General features: G+C 32.8%; 1 protein-coding gene across 2 annotated transcripts in view; it reads right to left on the bottom strand.

Moving 5' to 3' along the window:
- Ork1 (open rectifier K[+] channel 1) overlaps positions 1-22,253 on the bottom strand; it is a 99,442-nt gene extending 77,189 nt beyond the window's left edge. For both annotated transcript variants that reach the window (XM_075298927.1, XM_075298926.1), the window contains exon 1: positions 21,833-22,253. The gene's annotated coding sequence lies outside the window, so the exon portion shown is untranslated. The remainder of the gene's footprint in view (positions 1-21,832) is intronic.
- Between the last annotated feature and the right edge of the window lie 353 nt (positions 22,254-22,606).

Genomic DNA, 22,606 nt, shown 5'->3' with positions numbered 1-22,606 from the left:
AACACGAAATTTTTTTCAATTTTTTTTCACAATAACAAAAGTTGCTTCACAAAAGACGCTCTATCTCACAAACTAATTGACTTACAGACGTCAAATTTTGACACGAATCATTTGAAGGTTGGTACTATATAAAAATAATATGCATTTAATACTAGCGACGCCATCTATGTGTAAGACCGGGGACTTATCAGCCACCATGTTAATTCCCATACATTTTAATAATCCTTAGCCGTTTTTGAAGCCCACTGTTTGGCCTTGTAAGAACAATAGGTGAAATATGACATTAAGGTAATGAGGCAAGAAGGCTAAATGTACACTTATGTATAAAATCTCAACTGAAGTTCTTTGAAAATTCCATAATAAATAATCTTTTTAGTACAAATATCTAAGTGTTCTAGGTAGATTTCAATGACGTCATTTTGAATTCAAACTTAGTCATCTCTGGTCCCACGTAAATATGGCTTGTTTATAGTCAAAATCTTTGTTCGATAAAAAAAAGAAAAACAAATAAAACGAATTGGTTGGTTAAAATTCTGTTGGCAATTGACATTAGCGTTTAACTCACATTTGTAGCTACTGTGTGAGGTTTACCAAAAGTTTGCCCCCAAAAACAATACATCATTGTCGCTGATTTGTCTGGGTAAATAAACACATATCCCCCCACCCCCTCCCCAACACCTGTGATATACCAACATTTTTGTACCACCTATAACGATAGGTAAATACTTAACAAATGTATACAGCTGCGATAAGAGAGTAAGCAGGGCATAAATTCTATGAAATACATTTTGACATAAATTTGATTTTAATTATTCAAAAATCAATATGAATTTGTGCTATTGATTTTATGACGATTGATATATTACATTAAAATGGATAACAAACAAAATTGAAGTGGAAATGTCAATTATGTACTCTTAGGGATACTAGTACGTATGATTAATATTATTTATTTTGCACAGATGGCGTATGATTTATGTATTTGAAAAACAAAAACTGTGAATCATTCGTAAGGGATGTCCGGTTATTGGAAACTTTTGTATTAGAACCATAAACCAATTCAGCTAAAGAGAAAAAATTTGTTTCTGATTCCATCGCGAATTTAATTGCTTCAATTAATGTTTTAATTTAAATTCCTTCAATCACAAAAACAAATAATTCTTGATTTAATTTCATTATAAAATATTCTTTCTTTTCCTGAAACGCAGTAATTAATGATGCCCTAGTTTCGTTTTTATATAGAACAATGCCATCGAATAACTTTTGCTATTGACATATACAGCAAAGGTAGCTGATCACTTATAAAAATTTTTATCGATTGTTAAAGAACCATCGATAAAATATTAGCGCCATTGTTTATCTTTTTATTGTAGATCTGATGACAATGACAATTGGTAAGTGGTAACCATAATTATGAAATGACGTTGGCACTACTAGAAGTACATATTTGCGAGAGTATGAAAAGGTTGTGGCTCCTTAATGAAATCCTATTGTCTAGAAAGTACTTTTGTTATCGGTATTAAATAAAAGTGTCGTACTGCAAACAAAAAATAAAGATTGCCCATTATAGATGATAAATGCATTTTCAAAACAAAGATTTTTCAAGTGACCTAGTACTAGGTTGTTGCTAATCGAATATAAATAGGTACTTAATGTATATGTTGGAATACAAACAATGGACTAATTAAAGGCCGGTTCATTCTTGCGAAAAAAATTTATAGAAACCATTATTTTGCAACTAGAAAGCGGTGTTTATTTAGGTAACAGTGAGGGCTATTTAACAGAAAGCGATATTGAATTAAGTTGGTGGTTGCTACTTGCTATTACAAAATTAACATTTTATTTTTCCTTGGGCATTTGATCTGCTACTCCTTTGATCCTTTGTATATTTTCGGAACAAAAATATGATCCGTGTTTGCGTTATAAACCCACACAAATAGTTTTAATAAATAAATTATTTCTTAATTCACATTGCAAATGGCGCCATGCTATAAATATCAGTTTTTCAACTCAAAAAAAAAAAAAAAAACAATGTACCACAAATGGAAAAAAATTCGCTAGTGTACCGGCCTTAAGGTAATAACCACAGAATAGATAAGGTACACCGGTATGTTGCGTTGTACTACATATTTACTTGTATCGGCAGTTGAAAAATACTCGAAAAATACGCGTTTAGTACCACCACTACTGTGAGTAAATGCGAATTTTCACGGTTCTCTCGCTCTCTCTATCTACTTTATTAAGTGATGCCTACTATTATCAGGTATCGTTTCTATTCAATGTTTTTTGTTTCATAATGAATAGCGTAAATATGAATATATGCGATTAATGTGTAAGGAGTTATTATCAGTTTTCTGGTAATAACTTAATCACTAATGTTAATATCATAGACCAAGGTATAGAAATCTTAAAGCCGGTGGAAGAAGACCGATGCACCGCAGAGAACGGATGCGATCTACCGCAACCGACCAGTGTATTTAGTAAACACCAATATTAGCAATCCTAAATATTCATCGCAACCGACGACAGTCGGTGGCTGTTAGTATGAGTGTTGGTCTCCCAAAAGCAACGTAGTAAAACAACCACTAAAATTTTTTACAACATCGCTCTGCAGTGTTATTTTGTACTCTCTCAGTTCTCTTATGTGATGCCAACTAGTTGTTACTGTTGAGTGCAATCTTACTCTGTGTATGTATATGACCGCCAGTGTTGCCAGTATTTTCCGAGCTCTTGTCCCCAAAATGGAACGCTTTCATCCCAAAAATCCCCAATTTAATTTAAAATTCCCCACAAAAAACCCCAATACATTTTTAGCAAGTTAAAAAAAAAAAACAAGTATATACGGCCGTAAGTTCGGCAAGGCCGAAGCTTATGTACCCTCCATCATGGATTGCGTAGAAACTTCATCTAAACACTGCCATCCACAATCGAATTACTTAAGTTGCGGTAACGCTTGCCGATGGCAAGGTATCTTAAAATCTCCTAACACCATCTTCTAAATTGTATGTAAATCCATACGTGGTATATATTAAATCAAAAAAGATCGATCCAATACGTATATAATTCAGTTTGACAAAGTAGACATAAAATTTTGACAAAATTTTCTGTAGAAAAAAAAAATTTACAAAATTTTCTATAGAAATAAAATTTTCACAAAATTTTCTATAGATATAAAATTTTGACTAAGTTCTCTATAGAAGTAAAGTTTTGACAAAATTTTCTACAGAAATAAAATTTTAACAAAATTTTCTATAGAAATAAACTTTTGACGTATATAATTCAGTTTGACAAAGTAGACATACAATTTTGACAAAATTTTCTGTAGAAAAAAAATTTTAACAAAATTTTCTATAGAAATAAAATTTTCACAAAATTTTCTATAGATATAAAATTTTGACTGTTAGAGACCATATACCAACATCATGTACCAAATTTCAGCCGGATCGGATGAAATTTGCTTCTCTTTGAGGCTCCGCAAGCCAAATCTGGGGATCGGTTTATATGGGGGCTATATATAATTATGGACCGATGTGGACCAATTTTTGCATGGTTGTTAGAGACCATATACCAACACCATATACGAAATTTCAGCCGGATCGGATGAAATATGCTTCTGTTAGAGGCTCCACAAGCCAAATCTGAGGGTCCCTTTATATGGGGGCTATACGTAAAAGTGGACCGATATGGCCCATTTTCAATACCATCCGACCTACATCGATAACAACTACTTGTGCCAAGTTTCAAGTCGATAGCTTGTTTCGTTCGGAAGTTAGCGTGATTTCAACAGACGGACGGACGGACGGACCGACGGACATGCTTAGATCGACTCAGAATTTCACCACGACCCAGAATATATATACTTTATGGGGTCTTAGAGCAATATTTCGATATGTTACAAACGGAATGACAAAGTTAATTACCCCCATCCTATGATGGAGGGTATAAAAAGCAAAGAAATATACTCTGCTGTAGAAAATCCGTAAAAAACAAAACCTGAAAAAATACGCAATGTTCGTTATACCAGTTTGCGAGTTACAAAAAGATAAAGATTTCGAAACACAAAACCAGGAGACGGGTGCTCAAAATATCATCCGATACAAGCCCTCATCAGAGCTAATTATTGGTATATAGAGTCATCGAATTTATTTCTTATTCAAATCATCTTCTAATTACTAGAGAAATAAAAATGGGAGTACTGTCAACATGAGTATTTATGAATCAAAACTTAGTTCTAATTAGTCAAGAAATAAAATTGGGTGATCGATCAAAAGGCGTTGTTGTCCCGATATGAACTCTATTCTAAATGTATGGGGTATATTTTCCAAATCGGAGATGTACGCAGATGAGTCCTAACGAAATATTTTCACAATAGTCAAAAATTTCTTAGGAAACAGAGTAAAATGTAAAGTAGTTCTTGGAAGCCCATATAAATGCAGTGGAATAAAGAGGAGGAGTTTTTTTTATATTTTGGAGATTCTCTGTACTTCTTTAAGCATTTTTTAAGCATGTAGAAGTAAAGAATTTCATAACATATAAACCATCATTCTGAATCTTAATTATTATACTGAACAGATTTCGAAAATTCCCCACAAAAATCCCCAAATTTGTGGAAATTCCCCAATAAATACCCAAGCCCCCAACTCAAAAATTTGGCCATCTCCACGAAAAAATATCCCCAATTTGGGGAAAAATCCCCAACACTGGCAACACTGATGACCACACTCGTTTTTTGTTAACCGAGCATTGTTACGATGCCGATTGGCTTATCACTGCTAAACACAAATAACCTATATTGCCATATACCAGTTTTTTGTGCTTCCTTTTGTACTAATGTAGAAGATCGCATGGTAATTGTACACGCAAAGAAGAAACATGATTGTCACAATCATATTTGAAGAGCCAAATAATATGATAGGAGCTATTTTTGCGGCAACCATGTAACATTTTCACCTGCAACCATGTTGGCTCAGTGAACATGGTTCTAAGAAAAATATAATTGTCCTCATCTAAAATGTTATTATATTGATAAAAAGAATTTAGTATGAATGAAAAGACAATGGTCACGATTTAAAATGTTATAGTATTCATTCAAAATGTTTTTCTTTTAGTTAAAAGAACATGGTCACAACCTAAAATGTTTTGATTTTTATGAAAAAACTTTTTTCATCGTCGAAAAAAGGACGCCACTTGAGAAAAGAAAATACAAAATTAACTTTATTTTTTTGTTTTTATTTATTTATAAACTAATTCATTGTTTAATTGTATTTATAATGCCGTTCAAGCAAACATCACATATTTTTACACACTCTTTTTTATTTCAATTTCAACAATACTTATTCCATATTTACATCGTGCCTATCAAATGTACAAACGCAGACATCATGTAACTGCAAATAAAACAAGTATGTATGGCCGTAAGTTCGGCCAGGCCGAATCTTATGTACCCTGCACCATGAATAGCGTAGAAACTTTTACGAAAGGCTGTCATACACAATCGAATTACTTGGGTTGTGATATCTTAAATCGTTTTCTAAATTGTCAGTCTATACGTGGCATATATTAAACAAAACAGGTATGCACGGATAAAAAAGACTGTTTTTCATATGTTTGGCTATAAACATTATATGTTTGGAACACAAATTTTTAAACACAATATTTTTGAGTGCAAGCATATAATGTTCATAAACTAGCATAACATGTTTGGGACATATATGTTAATATGTTAGAACATATTATGTTTGGGACATAAAATGTTTGTAAATATAATATGCTTGGATGCAAACATATATTAATTTAGAAATAGCCTATAAACATATATGTGTTTAGTAGCTTGGAGCGCTATTTAACAGGGAGCGATATTGAATTAAGTTGGTGGTTGTTGCTTGTTATTACAAAATTAACATTTTATTTTTCCTTGGGCAATTGATCAGCTACTTCTTTGATCCTTACAAACTGTGTGGTCCGCTGTTCGAATCCCCGTCCGGCAAAAGGTAAAATTAAAATAAAAAAAATTATAAAATTGAATAATTTCTTCTACAATGTTTGTATTACAGAAAAAGGTGCTAAGAACTAAAAAATGTCGTGGAAGTGAGAAAGATGTGGGGGAATATACAATTAGGCAGAAACAAAATTTTGAGCATTCAGGTCGAAAACCTATGTTGTTAGCACCTATATTACCTGTTTATTTTCATAATTCGTTATGATTGTAAATATATAAATAAATAAATAAAATTTTGAGCACAATATTGTTTGGGAGAATTTTTTTTAAGCATATAATATTTTTGGGTGCAAAATCCTTCCAAACATATTATATGTTCACAAAATAACATATTGTTTTTTTGGAAGACAACATTATTGAATTTGGATGCAAAAATACAAAATGTTTGGAACTTAGACTACCCAAACATATATTGTTTAGACCAATATGCTTTCAAACATATTATATATTGGAAGAGATCAAACATATAAATGTTTGGGCAATACCCAAAAATGTATATGCTTGAAGCAAAATATGTTTGGGAGTATATGTTACAGAAGCGATTTTTATGAGGGTGTGTGTAGGTAAGTCTACAAATAATTACGAATCGATATGGACTTTTGCACGGTACGTAGGGAACCAGAATTGAAATGTGGGGGTCGCTTATATAGGGGCTATATACAATTACGAACTTGATATGGACCAATTTTTGTGTGATTGGGGCTCGATTTATCTGAGGGCTATATATAACTATAGACCGATATGGCCCTAGTTACGCATGGTTGTTAACGGCCATGTACTAGCACAATGTACCAAATTTCAACTGACTTGAATGAAATTTGCTCCTCCAAGAGGCTCAAAAACCAAATCTCGGGATCGGTTTATATTGGAGCTATATATGATTATGGACTGATATGGACCACTTTTGGCACGGTTGTTAAATATCATATACTACCACCACGTACCAAATTTCAACCAGATCGGATGAATTTTGCTTCTCCAAAAGGCATCGGAGGTCAAATCTGGGGATCGGTTTATATGGGGTTATATAATTATGGACTGATATGAACCAATTCCTGCATGGTTGTTGGATACCATATACTAACATCACGTACCAAATTTCAACCGAATCGGATGAATTTTGCTCTTCCAAGGGTCTCCGGACGTCTAATCTGGGGATCGCTTTATATGGGGGCTACATATAATTATGGACCGATTTCAACCAATTTTTTCATGGGTTTTTGAGGCCATATATTAACACCACGTACCAAATATCAACTGAATCAGATGAATTTTGGTCTTCCAAGAGGCTCCGGAGGTCAAATCTGGTGATCGGTTTATATGGGGCTATATATAATTATGCACCGATGTGGGCCAATTTTTGCATGGTAATTAGAGACCATATACTAACACCATGTACCAAATTTCAGCCGGATCGGATGAATTTTGCTTCTCTTAGAGGCTTCGCAAGCCAAATCGGGGGATCGGTTTATATGGGGGCTATATATAATTATTGACCGATGTGGACCAATTTTTGCATAGTTGTTAGAGACCATATACTTACACCATGTGCCAAATTTCAGCCGGATCGGTTGAAATTTGCTTCTCTTTGAGGCTCAACAAGCCGGACGGACGGACGGACATGCTCAGATCGACTCAGAATTTCACCACGACCCAGAATATATACTTTATGGGTCTTAGAGCAATATTTCGATGTGTTACAAACGGAATGACAAAGTTAATATACCCCCCATCCTATGGTGGAGGGTATAAAAATTTTAAATAAGTTTTAAAAAAATATTCAATTAAAAATTTAATTGATTCAACAAATTTTTTATTGGAAACAAAAATCAATCACAAAAATTAATAGTATCAATTAATTTTTTTATTGGATCAACTATTTTTTTGAATTGATACTATCATTCCTGTAATTGAAGACATTTCAATTAAAAAATTAATTGGATCAATTAATTTTGTGATTGAATCAAAAAAATTTTTTTGGTGCATGAAAGAAAATTTTTTTTTGACAAAGATCAACTTAGCTTTAATAATTCTGAAAAAAATCTTAAAAATTATGAAATTGACTTTAAATGCGTTGATGCCTTTCATTACTTTATTTTAAAGACGTTTTTGCTTGAAATGTTGCATAATTTCTACTTGAACGCGCGTCCGAATATGGAAAATTAACTTGTCTCTAACACCTTGCTAAAAGTCTTTATTACCACATGAAGCAATTTGGGATGATAAAATCCATGGTAAAATGGATCAGTTCGGAAAAACTAATACAAGTATAATACGGTACCTAACAGTTTTCTATGAAAGAGACTGAACCAACTGGTCACTCTGAACATGGTTATGGAGTTCAAGAGTCTAAAGGTTTTCCTGGAGTGCGAGTCGAAAAAGTGTGGACCAACTCCAAACTTATAGAAATATGAAAAAGCAGCATCCTTCTACCTACCTTCTACGAAATTATCCAGAGTGCATGAAACTGTATAGTAATTTCTTTGTGTCCTATGGAAAATAATTCACCTCATCATCATATCAATATGATGAGGTAAAAATTACAACCCCCTATATATAGCGATTTCTTTGTCTCCTATGAAAAATTATTCACCTCATAATTAATATGAGGTAAGCCTCTACCCCCCAACTAATATTACAACCACCTATGTTTAGTGATTTCTTTGTCTGCTATGGAAAATTATTCACCTCATCATAAATATTTATTACACTTATTTTCTTTATTCCGAGAGAGAGTAAGGCGTATATTTGATATTATATATACGTCATATCATATTTTATTATTTGATTAAATTGTTAATTGGTCTCGTGAAGACGTTTATTGTTTTTGAAAAATTATCACTTGTCTGTTGTAAAATCTGTTGAAACACTCATATTTTTATTATCTATTCACGATTAATTAAAACTTCTTTTACGACATAAACAATAGATAATTTAAATGATTTCATATAAAATGATAAAGCATTTGGTTGTTTTGGGGGGTGCTGGATGAGATATGTAGGATAATAAAAATTTGAAGCTTTACTGTCAATATATGGAAATTTCCAAGGGATTTAAATTTATAGAAAATTTTGCGTAAGAAATGTAAACATTAAAAACGATAAGTCGCTTTAACAAATGAGGTGAATTTTTAATTACCTCATTTTGTTTTTCTGTAGTGAGATTTTGATATAAGCCACCACTTTTATTAATTGTCGATTACACATAAACTGTTTCAAAAGTCGGCTTTTTATTGTTTTATATTTTAACAAAACGAATTTTGTGAAAGTCAAAATTTAAAAAACATTATAAAAGTAGAAAATTTAATAAAATTTTTAATTAAATGTTTTTTAAAACTCAATTAAAATTTTAATTGGAAAAATTTTCGTGAATTTTTTTTGTGTGTAGGTTAGGTGGCAGCCCGAAGTATCAGGCTCACTTAGACTATTCAGTCCATTGCGATACCACATTGGTGAACTTCTCTCTTATCACTGAGTGCTGCCTGATTCTATGCTAAGCTCAATGACAAGGGACCTCCTTTTTATAGCCGAGTCCGCACGCACAGAAAAAACATGTTAGGACATACCGCATACATTTAATGCTTATCTAGATTATGTAATTGTCGCGAAAACCATGTATTTTGTCTTTGTAAAAATAATTTTCGAGCGGAGAAAAATATATGTTGGCAATAAGCATTTAAATGGTTCTCAAATGTCGCAAACATGTTCTATTATTTAAATGATAGAATTTAAGACCATTACGAGTACATGGTCGGGAAAATCATGTACCTGACCATTCAATTTTTTTACTTTTTTGAAGAGAAAAAAGTATTTTTATAGGTTAGGTATAACAGGTTGGCTGATAAGTACCCGGTCTGACACATAGATGGCGTCGCTAGTATTAAATGCATATTATTTTTTATAGTACCAACCTTCAAATGATTCGTGTCAATTAGTTTGTGAGATAGAGCGTCTTTTGTGAAGCAACTTTTGTTATTGTAAAAAAATGGGAAAAAAGGAATTTCGTGTTTTGATAAAATACTGTTTTCTGAAGGGAAAAAATACGGTGGAAGCAAAAACTTGGCTTGATAATGAGTTTCCGGACTCTGCCCCAGGGAAATCAACAATAATTGATTGGTATGCAAAATTCAAGCATGGTTTCGGACGCCCGAAAGAGGTGGTTACCGACGAAAACATCAAAAAAATCCACAAAATGATTTTGAATGACCGTAAAATGAAGTTGATCGAGATAGCAGAGGCCTTAAAGATATCAAAGGAACGTGTTGGTCATATCATTCATCAATATTTGGATATGCGGAAGCTCTGTGCAAAATGGGTGCCGCGCGAGCTCACATTTGACCAAAAACAACAACGTGTTGATAATTCTGAGCGGTGTTTGCAGCTGTTAACTCGTAATACACCCGAGTTTTTCCGTCGATATGTGACAATGGATGAAACATGGCTCCATCACTACACTCCTGAGTCTAATCGACAGTCGGCTGAGTGGACAGCGACCGGTGAACCGTCTCCGAAGCGTGGAAAGACTCAAAAGTCCGCTGGCAAAGTAATGGCCTCTGTTTTTTGGGATGCGCATGGAATAATTTTTATCGATTATCTTGAGAAGGGAAAAACCATCAACAGTGACTATTATATGGCGTTATTGGAGCGTTTGTAGGTCGAAATCGCGGCAAAACGGCCCCATATGAAGAAGAAAAAAGTGTTGTTCCAAAAAGACAACGCACCGTGCCACAAGTCATTGAGAACGATGGGAAAAATTCAGTAATTGGGCTTCGAATTGTTTCCCCACCCACCGTATTCTCCAGATCTGGCTCCCAGCGACTTTTCCTTGTTCCCAGAGTTCAAAAGGATGCTCGCAGGTAAAAATTTGGCTGCAATGAAAAAGTGATCGCCGAAACTGAGGCCTAAATATTTTGAGGCAAAACCGAAGGAGTACTACCAAAATGGTATCAAAAAATTGGAAGGTCGTTATAATCATTGTATTGCTCTTGAAGGGAACTATGTTGAATAATAACAAGTATATACAGCACTAAGTTCGGCCGGGCCGAATCTTAAATACCCACCACCATGAACCAAATATTAGGGTTTCCTTTGAAGAGGGCTTGAGGACTTGAGGACACTTCCCGAAGATAAATTTAATGATTTCACCAATGAGGACTATATCAGATTCTGGACTTATAAGAACCATTTTTGTTTGAGTTTTAGAGGAATCATTAACATCTCTTGTAAGTGTGCAAGAAAATTATAAAATAACGTCTTGATTTGAAATCTTAAATATGTAGAAGTAAAATCTGGAAATTTTACATTGCGTTTCAAGTAATTTTCATGATCAGTGCGCCTTCTACACCCTCAAGAAGTGAAGTCGGTCTATATGGAGGCATTACCAAATGAACCGATAAAAACTTAATCCGATACACGTTTTTGTGAGCCTAAAATACCAGAATATTTACAATTTCAGGCAAATCAGATAAAAACTACGGTTTCTAGAAACCCAAGGAGTTAAATCGGGAGATCGTTCTTATGGGGGCTATACCAAAATATGGACCGATACTCACCATTTTCGGAACACCTCTTTATGGTCCTAAAATACCTCTAGATTTCCAATTTCAGACAATTTGGATAAAAACTACGGTTTCTATAAGCCCAAGACCCCAAATCGGGAGGTCCTTTTATATGGGGACCACACCAAAACATGGACCGATACTCACACTTTTTGGCACACGTATTTGTGGTCCTACACAGAAAAAAATATCACCAAAATATTTCCAATTAAAAAGTTAATTGAATTTGAAATTTTTTTCAATTAATAAATTAATTGGTACAATTAACTTTTTAATCAAGATAGAAACATTAAGTTAATTAAGTCAATGATTGAAATTTTTAAAAATTTTAATTAAAAAGTTAATTGATACAATTAACTTTTAATCAAATTCGGAAGACTAAGTCAGTTTATGATGATGATGAACATTTTTTTAAATTTTTAATTAATTTTTTTTTCAAACAATCAATTGTTAATCCAAATAAAAATTCTAAGCCAATTCAGAATTTAATTGAAAATAGTTACCTTTTTTTAATTAATAAATTAATTTAGTTTTGCAATCAACATCAATTAAATTTTTAATTGAATCAATTAAAAAATTAATTGAAATATGGCAATGAAATCAATTAATTTTTTAATCAAGAATTTTTTCTATGCCCAATTAAAACTGTGATTGATACTATCATTTTCGTGATTGAAGACATTTCAATTAAAAATTAATTGAAATATGGCAATGAAATCAATTAATTTTTTAATCAAGAATTTTTTCTATGCCCAATTAAAACTGTGATTGATACTATCATTTTCGTGATTGAAGACATTTCAATTAAAAAATTAATTGGATCAATTAATTTCGTGATTGAATCAGAAATTTTTTTTTGTGTGTATTGTACCTCTAGATTTCCAATTTCAGGTAAATTGAATAAAAACTTCGGTTTCTATAAGCCCAAGAAGTAAAATCGGGAGATCGGTCTATATGGGGGCTATACCAAAACATGGGCCGATACTCACCATTTTTGGCACACCTCTTTATGGTCATAAAATACCTCTAGATTTCAAATTTCAGGCAAATTGGATAAAAACTTCGATTTCTATAAGCCCAAGACCCCAAATCGGGAGGTCGGTTTATATGGGGACTATATCAAAAACTGGACCGATATAGCCCATCTTCGAACTTGACCTGCCTGCAGACAAAAGACGAGTTTGTGCAAAATTTTAGCACGATTGCTTCATTATTGAAGACTGTAGCGTGATTACAACAGACAGACAGACAGACAGACAGACGGACAGACGGACAGACGGACATCGTTATATCGTCGTAGAATTTCTCCCTGATCAAGAATATATATACTTTATATAGTCGGAAATCGATATTTCGATGTGTTACAAACGGAATGACAAACTTATTATACCCCCGTCACCATTCTATGGTGGTGGATATAAAAACGAATTTTGACAAAAAAATGTGTTTTTCTTTGTTAGACCGGGGACTTATCAGCCAACCTGTTATGTATAAAAATTTGGTACATATAATTTTACTTATCTCGCCAAATTTTTTTCGATATGAATTTTTTTTTGAAAATTTCCTTGTTGGTGGGGAGAGAGGGAGGTAATATACTTGTTTCAGTTATTTTTGTACCACGGCAGAGAATGTATTTGAATGCCCCGAGGGCATCATATCCGTATCGCAACTCTCCTCTTCAAATATATAATTATACCCACCACCATAGAATGGTGACGGGGGTATAATAAGTTTGTCATTCCGTTTGTAACACATCGAAATATCGATTTCCGACTATATAAAGTATATATATTCTTGATCAGGGAGAAATTCTAAGACGATATAACGATGTCCGTCTGTCTGTCTGTCTGTTGTAATCACGCTACAGTCTTCAATAATGAAGCAATCGTGCTAAAATTTTGCACAAACTCGTCTTTTGTCTGCAGGCAGGTCAAGTTCGAAGATGGGCTATATCGGTCCATGTTTTGGTGTGGTCCCCATATAAAAGGACCACCCGATTTGGGGTCTTGGGCTTATAGAAACCGTAGTTTTATCCAAATTGTCTGAAATTGGAAATCTAGAGGTATTTTAGGACCATAAAGAGGTGTTGCGAAAATGGTGAGTATCGGTCCATATTTTGGTATAGCCCCCATAAGAACGATCTCCCGATTTAACTCCTTGGGTTTCTAGAAACCGTACTTTTTATCTGATTTGCCTGAAATTGTAAATATTCTGGTATTTTAGGCTCACAAAAACGTGTATCGGATTAAGTTTTTATCGGTTCATTTGGTAATGCCTCCATATAGACCGACTTCACTTCTTGAGGGTGTAGAAGGCGCACTGATCATGAAAATTGCTTGAAACGCAATGTAAAATTTCCAGATTTTACTTCTACAGATTTAAGATTTCAAATCAAGACGTTATTTTAAATTTTCTTGCACACTTACAAGAGATGTTAATGATTCCTCTAAAACTCAAACAAAAATGGTTCTTATAAGTCCAGAATCTGATATAGTCCTCATAGGTGAAATCATTAAATTTATCTTCGGGAAGTGTCCTCAAGTTCTCAAGCCCTCTTCAAAGGAAACCCTAATATTTGGTTCATGGTGGTGGGTATTTAAGATTCGGCCCGGCCGAACTTAGTGCTGTATATACTTGTTTTATTTTCTGGTTTACAATAATTTAAAACTGACTTCTATCTATTTTGCATTTCGGATCACTGTACAAAGTCGAATATCAAATTGTAATTTTACTAATACTAATTTTATATACAAAGTAATAATATATTGCTCGATTTGGAACAAATTATTATTCATTTTGATTTGCTTCTTTGTTTATTTGCAATTCGAATCACTGTGCAACCACTTCATGAAGAGATAATTTAAAATTCTTAACATACCATTATGTTACCATCTTAAAGTTCACTATCAGTTAGCGAAGTATAATCCCATCGGAGACGACATATAAACTTGACCATTGTAAAGCAGGTCACATTCAACGCTGAGGTGAATGCTCGAAAGTGAAATTATGAGCATGAGATAAGGAAACGCGATTACTTGTAAACAACGATGTCATCTATTACGCGCATTACCATTGGAAATTGCACAAATCACAAGTGCTATTGATAAGTAAACCGTCAACGTCTATGCACGTTTTGAGAATAAGACAACAAAAAAAGAACAACATAAAATGTTAAGAAATTATCAAAAATACACTGTAAAAATAGATTATCATCTTACCAATACTTAAATTGAAACTTTTTTTAAGTTTAAATCAACGATGTGACATCTTCAAAATATATATTCATAGGTCAATATTTCTGCACTGAAAGACATTTTTGAAGTAATATGAAGAATTATGCAAATTAAATTTTAGGATAAAAAATTTACAGAAAAGTAAAATTTTTAAAATAAAGAAACTTGAATTAAGAGAAAATCCATAATTTTTGTTTAAAGTCCTTTAAGTTTCCATCCCTCTGATAAAGTCGTATATGTTTGGAGTAAGGCATTTTTTATTTAATGTAAAGAAACCCATTTTTGATTTAAGGAAATAATCTATAATTTAAGCGAAAAATACAATGATTGTATAAAAAAACTGCAAAAAGCTTTGAGAGCCACCGTGGTGCAATGGTTAGCATGACCGCTTAGCATACAAAGGATTATGGATTCTATTCCAGAAAATTTTAGCGGTGATTTAGACCATCTCGTAATGCTGGTGACATTTCTGAGTGTTTTTGTTAAGAAATCGTGTCTTTGATTCGGAATCAATATGAAAATCCTGAAATGAAGTTCAAAATCTTTGGATCCAAGTATCTCTTTTTTCGGTGAGGTAGGCACATTTTCACGTTAACAATTTGACTTTTTTTATTTCTGCCTTTTTTTAAAGTCTTCTAATTTCGTGGCCTTTTTAGCGTGCTTTTAGCCGAATATTATGAGGAAAATGTCCTAAAGACCGTATTGAAGTCTTGGGCTGACAAAGATTTCGACCTCAAACTGTGGACATCCAACAGGACTCAGCACTCGTCAACCGGGAATGGTTTAACAAAAAGGTTCCTCTCTTTATTTCTACCGCACTATAGCCACCAAAATCTCCGTATCTCAATCCTTTGGACTTTTGCGCCTGGAGAGTAAGGTTGGTGCTAAAAAATACCAAAGTGTGGATCATTTCAAGAATGGGAATGGGCCATAATACCGCATATCCACTTTCGAGCAGAGTGTGACGGCTTTATTTTCGAACAAAAAATATTTACTTTTGAACAAAAAAATGTTACAAAAAAAATTTTGCTCTTCCAAGGGGCTCCGGAGGTCAAATCTGGGGATCGGTTTATATGGGGGCTATATATAATTATGGACCGGGAGCCACCGTGGTGCAATGGTTAGCATACCCGCCTTGCATACACAAGGTCGTGGGTTCACTTTAGAGAAAATTTGACTTACATCAAAAACGTATGACTTTAACGGAGGGACCCAAAAACAAAAAAAAACTTTAAACTCAAGAAGCAAAATTCTCAAAGTATATTTTAGTCTATATTTGAAGCCTTTTTGTATTTAATCCAAATACTCATTATTTCAGTTAACTAAGAAATTATTTCTTTGATTCAAAAATTTTTCTTTACTTTAAAGAAAATTCAATGGAAAATTATTCAAAATTATTTAAAGAAAAATGTCCCAAATATTAGGTTGGATAATCTTCCATATTAGGTCAATCTTTCATAAAGAGATTATTGCAAATCGTAATTCCAATTTTTTCGTTCATAATATGAATATACTTTTAGGCACTGGAAAAAATGTTTACGTGATATTAAAGATTACACGTTTTAGATTTAAATCGCCCTTAAATTAACTGAGATATTAAATCTTTAGATTTAACATAAAAACGCTTCAAATATAGGCTAAGACTTATTTTGAGGATTGAGCATTTTTGGTTTAATTTAATTTTTTTTTTTTGAAATTAAGAAAACATTTTTTACTATTTTTATAATGTAGATTCTTAAACTGGCATCTGTTTGTACGTGAATAGCTTTATTATTATATCGCGATAAAAGAATGAAATGAATCGATAAATGAAATCTGTATCCTAATTTTAGTTTTATTGATCCTAGATTTAACGCCAGATAAGTAACTAAAAATGTTTTTATTCGTTTTGTTTGTTATTGTTGGCTTCTCTTCAATCGTTATTGTTGTTTTTTTGATCTCAGCTTAAAGCCATGCATTGACTAAACTACAAGTGTAGCTTAACCAACAGAGGAAAAGTATGCTTGTCAAATTTATTTGGACAAAGCCCTATAGACTGCAAGATGGTTGGATGTACAGCTGTTTCGGAATTACCACATTCCTCATCAGCATCCTCTACTTGCAGCAAAACTATCAACCAATTATCAGAATAAATTCGGGTAATTTACTCAACCCAAAGTGAACTACACTTGTTTTAAAGAAGCCGCATCTTTGGCTAGGATTCAATACCAAAATCCTTAAGAGAAGGTCAAAAACTTTTGATCCAAGTAAACTTTTTTTGAGTGTGCGATAGTATCATTTTCGTGATTAGAACATTTTTATACCCTCCACCATAGGATGGGGGTATATTAACTTTGTCATTCCGTTTGTAACACATCGAAATATTGCTCTAGGACCCCATAAAGTACATATATTCTGGGTCGTGGTGAAATTCTGAGTCGATCTGAGCATGTCCGTCCGTCCGTCTGTTGAAATCACGCTAACTTCCGAACGAAACAAGCTATCGACTTGAAACTTGGCACAAATAGTTGTTATTGATGTAGGTCGGATGGTATTGCAATCAGTCCACTTTTACGTATAGTCCCCATATAAACGGACCCCCAAATTTGGCTTGCGATTGCTCTAAGAGAATCAAATTTCATCCGATCCGGCTGAAATTTGGTACATGGTGTTGGTATATATTCTCTAATGACCATGCAAAAATTGGTCCACATCGACCCATAATTATATATAGCCCCCATATAAGCCGATCCCCAGATTTGACCTCCGGAGCCTCTTAGAGGAGCAAAATTCATCCGATCCGGTTGAAATTTGGAACATGGTGTTAGAATGTGGTCTCTAAAAAACACGCAAAATTGGTCCATATCGGTCCATAATTATATATAGCCCCATATAAATCGATCCCCAGATTTGTCCTCCGAAGCCTCTTGGAGGAGAAAAATTCATCCGATCCGGTTGAAATTTGAAACATGGTGTTAGAATGTGGTCTCTAAAAAACACGCAAAATTGGTCCATATCGGTCCCTAATTATATATAGCCCCCATATAAACCGTTCCCCAGATTTGATCTCCGGAGCCTCTTGGAGGAGCAAAATTCATCCGATCCGGTTGAAATTTGCAACGTGGTGTTAGTATAAGGCCGCTAATAACCATGCCAAAATTGGTCCATATCGGTCTATTGTTATATATAGCCGATCCCCAATCACACAAAAACTGGTCCATATCGGTTCATAATCATGGTTGCCACTCAAGCCAAAAATAATCTACCAAAATTTTATTTTTATAGAAAACATTGTTAAAATATTATTTCTATAGAAAATTTTGTCAAAATTTTATTTCTATAGAAAATTTTGACAAAATTTTATTTCTATAGAAAATTTTGTCAAAATTTTATTTCTATAGAAAATTTTGACAAAATTTTATTTCTATAGAAAATTTTGTCAAAATTTTATTTCTATAGAAACTTTAAACTTAATTATATACGTATTTAATCGGCCTTTTTTAGTTTAATATATACCACGTATGGACTATGTGGTATATATTATGGTGTTAGGAAGTTTTCAGTAGAAGTTTCTACGCAATCCATGGTGGAGGGTACATAAGCTTCGCCCTGGCTGAACTTACGGCCGTATATACTTGTTTTTTAATACATTTGATAGAACCAAAAATAAAATTGTTTATCAGGCGGCACGTAATAACTGAGGTTCGTTTCTTGAATAAAATATTGTCATAATATGAATGATTACACGGCATAAATTTTAGGACACACAAATTACGGGATATTAAGGACAATTTTTTAACTAAGGAAGTTGTAATTAATATCAAGGAAATTTTAAATTAAAAAATTAAAAAAAAAAATTAAAATCATTGCTTTAAAAATTTCTCATTAAATTTAGCACACGGATTTTTGAGCTTTATCTCATTCCGTCTTTCAAATAAGACTACTTTTACTTAACGTAAAAAAGGAATTTCTAATTTAAAGAGATAATCCTTAAATTAACTGAGGCATAGAATCTTTGGATTAAAGATAAAAAAGCTTCAAATATAGGCTAACATTTATTTTGAGGATTTTGCATCTTTAGATTTTTTTAAATTAAAAAATATTGTTAGTTAAGCTACACTTGTAGGTCAATGCATGGTTTTAAGCTGAAATCAAAAAACAACAACAAATATTGTTTACTTTGAATTTTTAACCTGAATAGTTTTATTAATAAATCGCAAAAAGAGATTAAAAATTCGAAAATTGAGCTCTGTATCCTAATTTTAATTCTACACTCAAAAAAAAATTAATTCTCTAAAGCAAACTAAAGCCAATTTAACTTTTTTTTAGTTCATGGAATTATTATATTGGGAGAAAGTTTCCTTTACTCTAATAATTTTTTTCGTACGTTAGTTAAATGAACTAAAAAACGGGAAAAAATTATACACAAATGAAGCATGAAAATTTACTAAATTCGTACTTCTTACAAAATAGTTAATTATTTCTTTTAATTTGTATATTGTACTACAAATGCATCCATCTTGAACTTCGTGTGGCACTAAAGACATTCTTGCAATTTTGAACATCAATTTTTTCCTTCAAACTACAAAATTTTCTTTAACAAATGAAAAAAAACTCTTGAATTTGTCGAAAAATATTTGCTTATTTTCTAAATTTTATATTGATTTTCATAATTTATTATGATTTTCAATATACTAATAATAATAATAATAATAATTTTCTAAATACAATCTAAATTTTCTAAAATTAACCAAAATTTTTCTCGCTGGTGGGTTCACTGTATAGAGCCTATATTTAAGGCTCCATAGCTGCCTACAAAATGGCCATATATAAGGCACCTCTCCTGCTCGGAATCAATACCAAAATCCTTAAGGAAAGGTTAAATTTTTTGGATCCAAGTAAACTTTTTTATGTAGGACAAAACGACATTATTGAAAAATTTGTCGTCTTTTGGACAAGGACAAGGCACTTAATAACAGAGAAATGCGTCTTCTATGATAAGAAAAATTCATATTCGTATTTTAAGGACAATAAATCTTTGATCTCGTGACAAAATTTTTTCAGTTTTTTAACCGATCTGTTTCAAATGAATATTTTCCAACTCCTCTTAGATTTGAAAACAAGTAAGGAATGTCTAAAGTCGGGCGGGGGCTTTATATAAAGGTTTGTCCCAAATACATACATTTAAATATCACTCGACCTGGACAGAATTTGATAGACTTCTACAAAATCTATAGACTCAAAATTTAAGTCGGCTAATGCACTAGGGTGGCAAACTATGTTAGTAAAAAAAATATGGGAAACATTTAAATCTGAAGCAATTTTAAGGAAACTTCGCAAAAGTTTATTTATGATTTATCGCTCAATATATATGTATTAGAAGTTTAGGAAAATTAGAGTCATTTTTACAACTTTTCGACTGAGCAGTGGCGATTTTACAAGAAAAATGTTGGTATTTTGACCATTTTTGTCGAAATCAGAAAAACATGTATATGGGAGCTATATCTAAATCTGAACCGATTTCAACCAAATTTGGCACACATAGCTACAATGCTAATTCTACTCCCTGTGCAAAATTTCAACTAAATCGGAGTTAAAAATTGGCCTATTTGGTCATATGAGTGTAAATCGGGCACGCATAGTTATAATGCTAATTCTGCTACCTGTGCAAAATTTCAACTAAATCGGAGCAAAAAAATTGCCTCTGTGGTCATATGAGTGTAAATCGGGCGAAAGCTATATATGGAAGCTCTATATGTAAATCTGAACCGATTTCAACCAAAGTTGGCACGCATAACTACAATGCTAATTCTACTCCCTGTGCATAATGTCAAATTAATCGGAGTAAAATATTGGCCACTGTGGTCATATGAGTGTAAATCGGGCGAACGATATATATGGAGCTATATCTAAATCTGAACCGATTTCAATAAAATTTGGCAAACATGACTACACTACTAATTGCCCTCCTAGTGCAAAATTTCAACCAAATTGGAGTAAAACTCTGGCTTCTGGGACTGTATTATTCCATATCGGGCGAAAGATATATATGGGAGCTATATCTAAATCTGAACCGATTTCAATAAAATTTGGCACACTTAACTATAGTACTAATTGTTCTTTTTGTGCAAAATTATAAGCAAATTAGGGTAAAACTCTGGCTTCTGGGGCCATATAGGTCCATATCGGGCGAAAGATATATATAGGAGCTATATCTAAATCTGAACCGATTTCTTCCAAAATCAATAGGGTTCTATTCTGAGCCAAAACACATACTTGTGCCAAATTTGTAGTCGATTGGACTAAAACTGCGACCTAGACTTTGATTATAAAAATGTGTTCACGGACGGACGGACATGGCTATATCGACTCAGGAGCCCACCCTGAGCATTTTTGCAAAAGACACCATGTGTCTATCTCGTCTCCTTCTGGGTGTTGCAAACATATGCACTAACTTATAATACCCTGTTCCACAGTGTGGCGCAGGGAATAAATATCAGACGTATCGGTTTAGACTTCGATTAAGCTGTCATCTGTATGAGCCGCTTAATTTTCTTCCTTTAACTTGTATTTATCAGGCGGAACCTAATCATTAAGGTTCATAATCTGGTTTAAAGTATGTTAGTTCTGGCCTTGAGTCATGTTTCTTCTTTGAAACATCGGTTCTTAAACCCGAAATCAATACTAACATAATCTCTTCAAATTAAATTCAAAATTTTTGAAACCAATTCAACTCGTGTATAAGTATTAACGTAATTAGTTCAAATCTTTTTCCGCCATAACAAACAGGGGTGAATTTCTATTTCGAAATTATTCATTTGAGACTATATTGTTTATTTTCATTTAGCTGATTTTTCGCAATGGGGAGATTTTGTCTACATTTCAATTAGCGATAAAGTGCAATAATTTATTATTAGTTTTTTTCTTTTGTTGGCTGTAAAAGCAATATTAGAAAATTACAAAAATTTTATATAGATTTCTTAAAAAAAAAACACTACATCTTTGCAATCGTTTGGCAAATTACGTGGACATTTTTGTCTTCATTTTGTTTTTTGTTTGAAATACCTTAAGACGATGGATCCTTTTATGAGAGTATTTAATATTTTCCTAAGAGCTCAAAACATATTTGTCAAGATTTTTATGTAAGAAAATTTCACTTATTTATTTTTCTTTTTTTTTTAAGAATTTTTTTTTAAATAAAATTGTATTCACTTTGATTTTCTTTTTTATTTTTGAAACACTTTTTGTTTTAATTATTTTTTTTATTTTTAATTTTTTCCAAATTAATTTCTTTAACAGAAAATTTATAGTTTTATTTTTTATTTTTTGTTAAACTTCCACCGATATCCGTTTGAATTTACGTTTCGTTACAAACGGAATACCGTTATATTCCTTTAACGGCGGAAATCGTATCGTCGCTCGTTTCGCTCGTGTATTTCTAGTGTACGATCGTTATGGAGTTCGTCATCTGACTGCCGTTAAACGGGCAAATTCTACGAACATTAAATGATTTTCACATTCTGTGTTGTCTTCATTTGGCATTTTTTTGTCGTTTCTTCTTCTTTCAATTTCATTCCATTTCGTTGTATTTTCTGCTGATCGTCGGCAAAATTGTAGCCGTTGTTGTGATTTGTTTGTTGTTATATTTGTGGGGACTGGTGCTGTGTAACTACTATAGCAGCAAGTGCTAGACTATCACCGCCCTGCCGCCGTCGCCAGAACTCTGTGTGTGTGTGTGTGAGAGGAAGTGTTTGTGTTCTTGTTGTTGGAATTTCACACTCGAAATTCGAAAAATAACAATATTATTATATATTTTTTATTTGTATTACAATTTTGTTT

The sequence above is a fragment of the Haematobia irritans genome, chromosome 3 (genome assembly GCF_050003625.1).
Source record: "Haematobia irritans isolate KBUSLIRL chromosome 3, ASM5000362v1, whole genome shotgun sequence".
In the NCBI taxonomy this organism is placed as follows: Eukaryota; Metazoa; Arthropoda; class Insecta; order Diptera; family Muscidae; genus Haematobia; species Haematobia irritans.
The sequence above is the reverse complement of the archived record's forward strand: the minus strand, read 5'-3'. Positions and strand labels throughout refer to the sequence as shown.